Source organism: Megalobrama amblycephala, linkage group LG1 (assembly GCF_018812025.1).
Source record: "Megalobrama amblycephala isolate DHTTF-2021 linkage group LG1, ASM1881202v1, whole genome shotgun sequence".
In the NCBI taxonomy this organism is placed as follows: Eukaryota; Metazoa; Chordata; class Actinopteri; order Cypriniformes; family Xenocyprididae; genus Megalobrama; species Megalobrama amblycephala.
The window spans coordinates 1,166,084-1,177,101 of record NC_063044.1 but is presented as its reverse complement, the minus strand read 5'-3'; the positions used below and the strand labels follow the sequence as shown (position 1 = coordinate 1,177,101).

Sequence of the window (11,018 nt, the reverse complement as noted above, 5' to 3'; positions counted from 1 at the left end):
TTTTTTGCATATTAATGTTGCTCTGTGTTCTAGATACAACCTTCGCAGTGTGACCAGCAGCGACCCTCGGGAAGATGCATTTCTGGCCCAGAGCGTGACAGACCAGCTTCCTGGAAAAACACGGTATGCAATCTGAAATCTAGTGAACGAAATTATCAGTAGTAGTAATTGTGCTACTCGAGGCAGTCATTAATTGGCATTTTCTTCATTTTTTTAAAAAAAATTTTATTCTTTGATCTTCTAGAAGTGGTTTTGGTGGATCTTCTAGCCGAGAGAAAAGGATGAATGAACAGACGGCGTTTGACTTGCTGGTTCAGTCCTTACCCAGTGACTCTTGACGGGCCTCCTCCGAAAAGGGCACGCAGACATGAAACACTAGAGGCACTGCTACAGCCGCTGGTGCAGCGAGCAGCTCAAGCTGCGTGAACAGCGTGTCCTTGGTGAGGATCCAAATGCACGTTCTGTTACAGTCATATATGCACAAGTAGTGAAATCTCTTAGAACATGTGACCACAATGGCTAATGCTTCTTGGGATACTTCTTTATAGAACATTTCGGTCGGCGTCAGCCGTCTGAGTCACGAGTGGAGGCCTGGATTAAGAGACAAGGGTGGACGTCGAACATCCCTCAGGCTTCCCCACATTACTTTTTGTGCCTACTTCTTTTTTTTAGCCACAAAACACCACCCATCTTGCTCTCCAAGTTGCCCTGAACAACTCCCCTGTGGCTCTGTCTCTTATTTAGTAGGTTACACAAATGTGAGCGGGCTATTTTCCAAGCCACATTACTTTTTGTGCCTGCTTTTTTTTTGAGCCACAAAACACCACCTCTCTTGCTCTCCAAGTTGCCCTGAATGACTCCCCTGCGGCTTTGTCTTCCTTTTTTTTTTTAGTAGGCTACACAAAGATGAATGAGCGGGCCATTTTCCAAGCCATTCATTTTTTGCCTACTTTTTTCTTTTCAGCCACAAAAAAAATATACACCAATATACATATTTGTTTTCTTTCAATATTCATACTGGTAATGCAACAGGTAATGACACAAAACCTTTTATACACAAACTCTCACAAACAGATTCAAATATACATTCAAGTAACCGCTCCTTATTTCTTACAGTGACAAGGATCGCCACATGTCTGCTGAGACAGAAAGCCCTGCTGCCCATCATCTGTTTGTCCTAGAGAGAGAGACGGCTGACTTCTCCAGCCATGATAAGTTCATCCAACTGTTTATATGCTGCACTAATCATTCATTTCATTAAAGGATTAGTTCACTTTTCAAATTAAAATTTCCTGATAATTTACTCACCCTCATCTCATTCAAGATGTTCATGTCTTTCTTTCTTCAGTTGAAATGAAGGTTTTTGATGAAAACATTCCAGGATTATTCTCCTTATAGTGGACTTCAATGGCCTCCAGATGGTTGAAGGTCAAAATTACAGTTTCAGTGCAGATTCAAAGGGCTTTAAACGATACCAGACGAGGAATAAGGGTGTCACAAGTGAGGCTCCCGCACTTCCTCCCCCGCACCACCGGAGAAAGCCTTCACCAGAATATTGACTATTTACGATTCAGACTACGTTTCCCATAGGCCACCTGCACCACATCACTCTCACACTATTTAAATAGCACACACACACACCGCGAAAGTCTTGATTTGCCCCAGTGATCACTTCTGAGCGTTTTCTGTGGATTGTTATTCCTGTTGCCAATTGGACTGTTGACCCCCGTGTGTTTCTCTGCTGCCTGCCCTGATCTTTGCCTGTTTACTGGACTGTGATTGTTCGCTGCCTGCCCTGATCCTTGCCTGTATCCTGAACACTGTCTGTCTGCCGCCTACCCCGACCATTGCCTGTTCCTGTTTACATCTCTGCCTTTGCCCTTGCCCTGTTGATACTGATCTTAATAAAAGCTGCAAATGGATCCCTCCTCTGTTGACCCTTCATTACAAAGAGTCTTATCTAGAGAAACGATCAGTCATTTTCTACAAAAATACAACTGTAAAACCTGGAAAAATAAATTTGAATTTTTTTTTTATCACTAAACTACTGTCATAAAAAGTTGTAGTTTTGTATATACATAACTCCTGAATAAAAATTAAAATGTGTTTGGACTGATTTAAAAAAAAAAAAAGTTACGAACAAATTTGATTGGTTTGTTGATAGTGAGCGCAAATGCAGGTGATAGGCGGTTTTATTAAGCGAGTCATTGAGTCGTTCATTCACGATTCGTTCAAACAGCCGATTCATCAAGAATGAGACAGATGTTTGTGGAATGGGTAATTTAATCTTTGACTCAAACAATTTGTTCAAAACACTGAATAATTCAAAACACGATTGAGTGTTGCTGTGAGATGCGCTATGTTGTGATCTTTGTTTTCAATTCATCGGATCTATTTTCGCTGCTAAAATAGACCAAAACAGTGACTTAATATTATTAACTTGTTTGTTGAACTGTCATATCAGTGTCACATTTGGTGACACTGAGCGGGGTGTAAATGTAAATGTTCACTCACTCTCACACAAAAATAAATCACTGCATTTAAATTGACTCACGACATAGCTCTCCATTCACTCTAGTCTAGTCTCTTGCCAAGTTCACTTGTGCCAGCTCTCGCTAGTCTGTTATCAATCTCGATTTACAAAGGCCTTCACTACAAAACCCCAACAGACTTTTTAAAGACCAAACCCACAAACATTCTTTTTAAAGATTAGATCAAATCTCAGCCCTAGCCAGTCATTTTTTTAACTGCTAGGCAGTAGCTACACTTAGCTAAAACTACCCACGCAACTAAGACACACACACACACACACACACACACACACACTGACGAGGACTACAATCGTTAAGTATTAAAATAAAATCTGAATTGTCTGCAAAATAATTGTTTTGTTCGTTTAATTAAAGATCGTGCCTAAGTCCCGACTGATTAGCCCCTGATACGTCTCTCAACATAGCCACACACACAGTTACATATTGCCTAAACTTTATTGAAAACACATAACAAAAATGGAGAAATTTCTTGTGAGGACCAACAAGCCAACCGACGCACCACCAGCAGCAAAAAAGCTTTGAAGGTACGATGAAGTATACCTGCAGTTTGGGTTTACAGTCATGGCTGATCTGAGACCTCAGTGTGTCTTGTGTGCCGAGGTGCTGGCAAACGACAGTATGAAGCCCTGCAAATTAAAAAGGCACCTCGAAACAAAGCATGCTGACATTAAAAATAAACCGGCTGAATATTTTAAAAGAAAGCTTGATGGCCTCCATCAGCAACAGGCAACCATTTCAGTCCACAGCACTGTGTCTAAACAGTGTTTGGAGGCATCGTATGTAGTGGCCAAAAGAATCGGTAAACTGGGTAAACCGCATACAATCGCAGAGACTCTCATTTTGCCAGCAGCGCAAGAATAATGATAGGCGATAGTGCAGCAGCCAAACTCGGAGCAATACCCCTGTCCAATGACACAGTCGTAGGAGAATTGTAGACATGTCCAATGATATCAGAGAGCAACTGATAGAGTTCGTAAAAAAGAGTCCTTACTACGCGCTGCAGCTGGATGAATCCACTGATATTGCTGGGCAGGCACAGCTCCTCACCTATGTCAGGTATCTGCGGGACAAGGCGATTGAGGAGGATGTCCTGTTTTGCCGGCCTCTTCAGTCGCACACTACAGGAGAAGCCATTTTCAATGTCCTTGATATTTTTATCCGTGAAAATGGTTTGGCTTGGGACTGATGCATTGGCCTATGCATGGATGGTGCGCAGGCAATGACGGGGCGTGAGCGTGGCCTAGCTGCTCGCGTTCAGCAAGTAGCTCCACTTGTGAAATGTACACATTGCATGGTCCATCGCGAAGCACTAGCTGCTAAAAAAATGCCGGTTCTCTTTGACTCCGTGCTGAACCAATCCATGAAAATGATAAATCTCATCAAATCAAATCACTCTCGCTTGTTTGGGGTCCTCTGCCAGGAGATGGGGTCAGGGCATGAACAGCTGCTTCTGCACACTGAAGTTCGCTGGCTCTCCAGGGGGCGGGTGTTACAGCGGTTGTATGAGCTGCGAGAGGAGATGAAGTGGTTTTTGACAGAAATCAAATCAGATCTGGCAAAGCATCTGGATGACACTATGTGGCTTGCGTCTCTGTCCTATTTGGTCGATATATTTGACAGCTTGAATGGCCTCAACCTGTCTTTGCAAGGCTGCGAAACTCATATTTTGCTCCTTGCAGACAAAGTGTATGCCTTTACACAAAAACTAGACCTCTGGCATGGCCGCATCAGCTTGAAAAAGGTTGAGAACCCCTGATTTAGAATGAGGCAGTTTTTTTGGGATTCTTTGAATCTTCCGATTCGTTCATAAACTTTAAATCATTCAGTAATGAAAACGCTGCAGAGTGAGATGCGCTATGGTTCTGCTTGTTTGGAACTATTTTCGCTGCTGAAACACAACAAATGCAGTCAATTGTGTCTAACATGTAAGTGATTAATATTAACTACTTGTTTTTTGAACCGTTTTTTGAAATCTGTGTCACATTTTCAATCGCTATGGTATTTAGGAATAGAGCATGTGGTCGTTGAATTTTTACCTCAGTTTGTTAACTGAGTTTCCTGCACGCATTTGTTTTAATTTCTCGAGAGAATAACCTTAACCTTGTATTTCATGTCAGTAATATTGCAGTTCAAATAGCAATATGACAAAATAATTACAATACCGCATTTATACTATTGTGATATGAATTAATTTATTTAAATTGTTCCTGATAAATACAATATCGATAAATGCAGTGATACATTTAAAAACTTTAAATTACCTTGATTTGCAGCCAGAAAATTTAGGGAAGATGGTCTTGATGATTCTGATTCTGCATGAAACACAATGCAGTGGTCAACAACGTCCTTCTAACTCATTAAGACTTTTTTTTAAAAATATGCACAGATCAGGCATCTTTTACCAGTTAAATTAGTTCAAAACACATCTAAACAAATATGTTGGTGAATTTTAATGTGATAGGACAACAGGGGATGGAGTTTTTAAATTTTTAAATTTTTTCTAAACATCTTTTAAGTGTTGTGAAAAGGAATGGCAACATTACAAAGTGGTAAATGCTTTACTGTTCCAACTTTTTTTGAAATGTGTTGCAAGAACCAACAATAGGATTTTTTTTTTTTTTTTTTTAAACAATAAAAATCATGAGGAACACATTAAATAATGTGCTGTTGTATTGTCTGCAATGAAATACAAGTCAAAGTAAATTTAGAAATCACTACTTTCTTTTTTTATTTGTGTTTTCCATACTGTCCCAACTTTTTCTGATTTGGGGTTGTACACAGCACAGAACATTGCGAACAATGAGCAAACAAATTAGGACTAAAGTCCGTTCTGTGACACATCCTATGTGATTAATATCCTAGATACACAACATAAACGTAACATTACATCTTGTATCCTGTCTGCACAAAAGGATGCAAATGCAAGTGAACTTGAGCTCATAACAATAATAAAAAAAAGATCAACAGCTCCGGGTCTGGAGCGAACACTGAACTGAACTTAACCTACAATAATCTACAATAATTAATTTAAAAAATCTACAATAATTAAAACAATTCTTCCAATTGACCTATGACTTATGTTACTAAGATGAAATTCAACAAAACATGACAAAGTTTATAGAACCTTGTATGTTGAAACAGCAGTGGGTGTTTTTCCTTTTTTCAGCTGAACAAGTCTTAACATTTCGCTGGAATCTTGCATGTTGAAATAGTAGTGAGTGTTACTTCCTAAATTTCATTTAGAAAGGGGCTATAAACATTTGGCAATACTTTTTTTTTTGTGGTGCATGTCACCCGTGTTTGGGGAAATAAATGATGATGAATGTGCAGATGCAGGGCAATCTAAATGCAAAATGCATGACAATACACCTTTAAAACAAACACAGACTTTAATCACTGTCCATGTAAAGTAGCCACACGTACGTCTGCAAGATGTCTGTTAAAGATCACTTAATCTGGAAAGCATCTGCTGTTTACAAACATCTGATAGACGTCTTTAATATGTCAGTTTTACATACATTCTAAATCATAAACATCTTAAAGACATCTTCTAAACGTCTATTTGACATCTGACAGGAAACGTCCTATAGACGTATTGCAGATGAGCAAACACTCTAAAAAAATACGTATTCCAGACGTAAACACACACATCAAATAGACGTCTCCGAGATGTACGTGTGCTATCAGGGATATAGGCAAAGGCTATTTTCTTTAAATAAAATAACAATAATAATAATGACGAATAAAACATAAATGCACTATACAAAGTGAATTGCAACATTAAATAGAATGAGTTAAACAGGATACAATTATTTTGTTTATAAATGAATTTATATAGGTTGTTTTTTTAGTCCTTGTTTTTTCCCTTCCAGTTAATTAGGCCATTAGATTACTTGATGTTTATATGTTACTTGATGTTTATATGTTAATCAGGCTACAAAATCAAGTTTGCAATGCTAAAATATGATGTGTATGTGGTGCCGGCGCGATCGAACAGTGTTATTAATAATATTAATTTATATATTATATAATATATTATTTATTCAATTAATTCATATTAATTAATAGCCTATTCCATTATTTTTGATCACACAGATACAGCCACAAAGTGTTTACTTTTATTTGTTTGCGCTCACAATGATAACAGGATGTAAATGAAACTACAGGATGCGTTTTCTCATCTCAGTTTCCTGACTTGTGTATAGCCGCTCCTCACAACAAAAATAAACTCAGCAGCACAGACTTGTCCCACAGTTTTTTTCTTTCGTTTTGTTAAACTTTAGATTATTTAAGTCAAACATATTTAGTATATTTATTAGGCTTACTTTAATGGCTTGTCTGCTGTCCCAGAGACTTGTTATGTCCTAGCAACCAGATAGTCCTATTGCAATTTTAAGGCCACAAACAAAGTAACAGCGCCTGTAACGTTTTAGACCATATAGAGGTCTCTATTTTTAAATCAAGCACAAAAGGGCAACCAGGTTTTAAGCAATTTGAAAAAAAAAAAAGGGGGCCTACTCTATATTTCAGATTGTTTCTTTTTTAAACGGCACAAATTGAGAGAATAACCTTAACCTAGCGTCAGTACATTATAGCAACATTATCCTACATAATTATATTATCAATTACTTCATAATACCTCAATTTATGGTATCCACTGGGATTCATTTTGTGTTCCTTAATTTGTTAATTTTTTTTTTTTTTTGGACTCTAAACGGATACCACCCGTTGACTTGCATTTTCTACTGAAGAAAGAAAGAAAGAAAGAAAGACAACATCTTTGATGGCCTGAGGGTGAGTACATTAAGAGCAAATTTATATTGTGGGGTGAACTATTCATTTAATTTGGTGTTTTCATGTCAGTAATATTGCAGTTCAAATAGCAATATGACAAAATAATTACAATATAATTTTTATATTGCCCAGTCCTATTAAATACAAAAAAAAACTGTGCAGAACAGTTCACTGCATTTATACTATTGTGATATGAATGAATTTATTTAAATTGTTGCTGATAAATACAATATCGATAAATGCAGTGATACAGTTAAAAACTTTAAATTACCTTGATTTGCAGCCAGAAAATTTAGGGAAGATGGTCTTGATGATTCTGATTCTGCATGAAACACAATGCAGTGGTCAACAACGTCCTAAACAAATAAAATAAAACAAATAAAAACAGATCTAAACAAATATGTTGGTGAATTTTTATGTGATAGGACAACAGGGGATGGAATTTTTCTCATTATGACAACCATTGGTGAGCAAGTGATGTAATGCTGAGACATTTTTCTTAAAGGAGGTTTACACGTCAAAAAATAACATAAATAAGTAGCTGGATTCTTGATTTAAAACAATGTTAATTAAATTGTTTGTGCTAATAATAGCTGTATACAAGCAATAATTACAGTAATATAGATGCCTGAAAGATGTGATGTGTGTGTTTTCCTTTACATTTAAGACATCATGACAAGGACAAGCTTTATGTACCTTCTGGCCGGTAAACAGGGCGCCTCTGTGATGAAGAAGAGGGCTGGGTGTCTGTTCAGATCAAAGTTAAGCAGTTATTTGTCTCAGACATTCTTACAAACATTGAAAGGACTGCCACATTGCAGTGCTTCACTGTATTGAAAGATAGATGCTAACTCACTTTGTATTGTTGCCTTATTGGAGCTGTAGGCTGCTTTACATCCTGCTCCTGTTTTTTACAATACAATATTACAATTAATTCTAAATGCTAAATGTTGTGGTAGCTAGACTTTATTATATTCAATTCTTTAAACAAGGGGCACTTACCGCCAGCACACCGCTTTCACACAAACACAACATCCCCACATCACAATTCTCTTCAACTCATTCCCTTACGACCATAAGTCTTATGACACTCAATGTTCCTTCTCTCTTTAACCAATTTTCCTACATCTTGCATGCATTTTTGGCCATACAATCTTCTCATTTAACAAAACAGGTGCATCATATTTTGTAAGCTTACTCTGGGATTTCCCCATATTGGCTCTCCCGACTCTCGTGGATTTACCTTGTCGATGCGCACTAAAATAATCTGTTGGACGTCTCCTACAGATCCAATCGTTAACCCAAAATCGGACAGGTTGAACTTTCCTCTCCAGCCTAAGCCGTGTCACCCAGCCTCGGTTCCCCTGAACTTACAAATTTTCTGCAATCTCCTGACTACAGCTGGCTTCCCCAGAAATTTGCTTTAGTTTTTTTTTTTTTTTTGCTTTTGTGTGTGACACAGCTTAGATTTCCCTACCAGAAACCTCCCCTTGGAAATGTCTTAACTGTCCCAACGTGATTCAGTTTCCAAGAACGTCTTGATCACGCTGAACCCAAAAAAAAATTTCTGCAGTCCCCTGACTACAGATGGATTCCCCTGAATCCCCTGCCTTTAGCTGTGTAACGCAGCCTTAATTTCCCCTGTGGAAATTAACTTTGCTGCTTTTGCACACGTTCCCAAAATTTTTTCGAAAAAAATACATATGTATATGATTTATATAAACAGATGATCGCCTTCCAAGTGCTTCCGCCAAAACTGCACTTTCGTATTCTTCAAAAAAACTTTCCCTATTCAACTTACGGAAGAAAGAATATTTTAATTTTAATATTTATTTTGACCTCAACCGTTTGGAGTCCACTATAAGGAGAATAATCCTGGAATGTTTTCATCAAAAACCTCAATTTCTTTTCGACTGAAGAAAGAAAGACATGAACATCTTGGATGACATGGGGGTGAGTAAATTATCAGGAAATTTTTATTTGAATGTGAACTAATCTTTTAAGGGAAGAGAGCCGACATATTCACAAATTTGTAAAACTACTTCTAAACAAAGTGCAGCTCCGTTTCCTGAGAATGAACCTTTCTAAATAACAAGCCATAATGATTATGCGTGTTGACGTCTGACTATTATTCTTTTCATTCTCATGTCACATACTGGTAGAAGTCAAAGGAATTTCAGAGCTGCTGTTCAACACAGCAGTTCAGAGGAAAAAGGAAGATACAAATATGATCTGAGGTGTGTCTTTTTTTCTTTAGTTGTTTTCATGTATGTGTTCCATCTTATGAGATTTTAATGCTATGCTGAATTAATTCTGATTATTTTATTTAAACCTCATTATGTCATGATCAAACAGATGATTAGGTGTGTCTTTGTAAGTGAATCACAGAAAGCTACACATTCTGATATTGCTGTCATACAGTGTGGAAGTACTGTTTCTCATTTTACTGTTTATTAATGAGTCTGTGGTTCTGAAACACTTTATTACCATGTGCTCTTAAGTCTTTGAGGTAGAAACTCCTATTGCAAAACATAAAGTGTCCATAATGCATACAATTTGTTCACTTTTGAATGCAGATCCATGAAATGTGAGAATGGAAAAGAAGGGCTGAATAATAATTATTTATAACTGATTGACAATCTGTGCTTTTACACATGTGCTGCAAACCTCTGAAGCTTAGAGATGTTTATCTGAGGTAATCTAGCCCTGAAACATCTTCTCTGGGACATAAACCTGATTTCTACTTCTGCTGGATTCAGTTCAGGTGAAGTATTCTGTAACTGACTCACACTGGGAGAAGTGGCTGAATCCATTTGCAGATGTTTATTGTAGCAAACATTAAATAAAAAAAATAAAAAAAACATCTATACCCCAAGCAGATAATCCGTTGTCAATGCACAGGTAGGTGTCTATAACACAGGTAGACAATCCAATCAGCAAACAAATCCCAACAGTAATCCAGAAATGTGAATAAGAGAAAGAGAGATGTCATCGAGGACTTGAGTTTGGCCTATGGCTTTTAACTCAGTTAACCAGGAAGGCAGAGGTAGAGAAGAAAAGCAGAGCCCCCCAAAAATATAAGAGCCAAAGTAAAAGTTATTAATCTTCTTTTATCCCTTCCTTGACATTGTGACTGAAACCCAAATGTGAGACATTCAAACTGACCAATCAGCAGACTGATCACTGTCAGCACCTCAGTGACTTCAGGATTTAAAAAAATGGCTCATTTGGTGAGAACGAGGATGTTGAGACAGGAAACGGATGTGTTTATTTCAACCCTACGGGTCCGTTCAAATCAGCTGTCATCAAGACGACTGCCAAGGTTGGTGGATGGTCCTTGCATTCATGAGGTGCTGCCATAGTCATCCAGTATTAGTACCTGCATCTGTGGAATAAACTGTATAAATAGAGGTCTGATTGGCCCAGCGTGTTTAAGAATTCAGTGTCACGAGAAGGAGGTTCTGTTTCAGAGGATGATGGATGAGCAGGTACACATGCATCTCATGAGCTTCAATGATTACAGAATCGCAACAGCTCAGAGAAACCTCTGCAGACAGTGCCGTCTATTTCAGGGGCCGTATACACGACAGTGTTTTGGGACTTGAAAATGCAAACTTTTGAAAATGTTATCGTTATTATCTCTGCAAAAACGCCAAATTGTGAAAACGGTAA

General features: G+C 37.8%; 1 long non-coding RNA gene across 1 annotated transcript; it reads right to left on the bottom strand.

Moving 5' to 3' along the window:
* Positions 1 to 2,968: 2,968 nt before the first annotated feature.
* On the bottom strand, positions 2,969 to 9,059 carry LOC125245440. The gene is made up of 5 exons (XR_007179531.1): positions 8,203 to 9,059; positions 8,043 to 8,093; positions 7,618 to 7,668; positions 4,814 to 4,864; positions 2,969 to 4,059 (listed from the first exon to the last, which is right to left on the bottom strand). It is a non-coding gene; the product is annotated as an uncharacterized LOC125245440 (long non-coding RNA).
* Between the last annotated feature and the right edge of the window lie 1,959 nt (positions 9,060 to 11,018).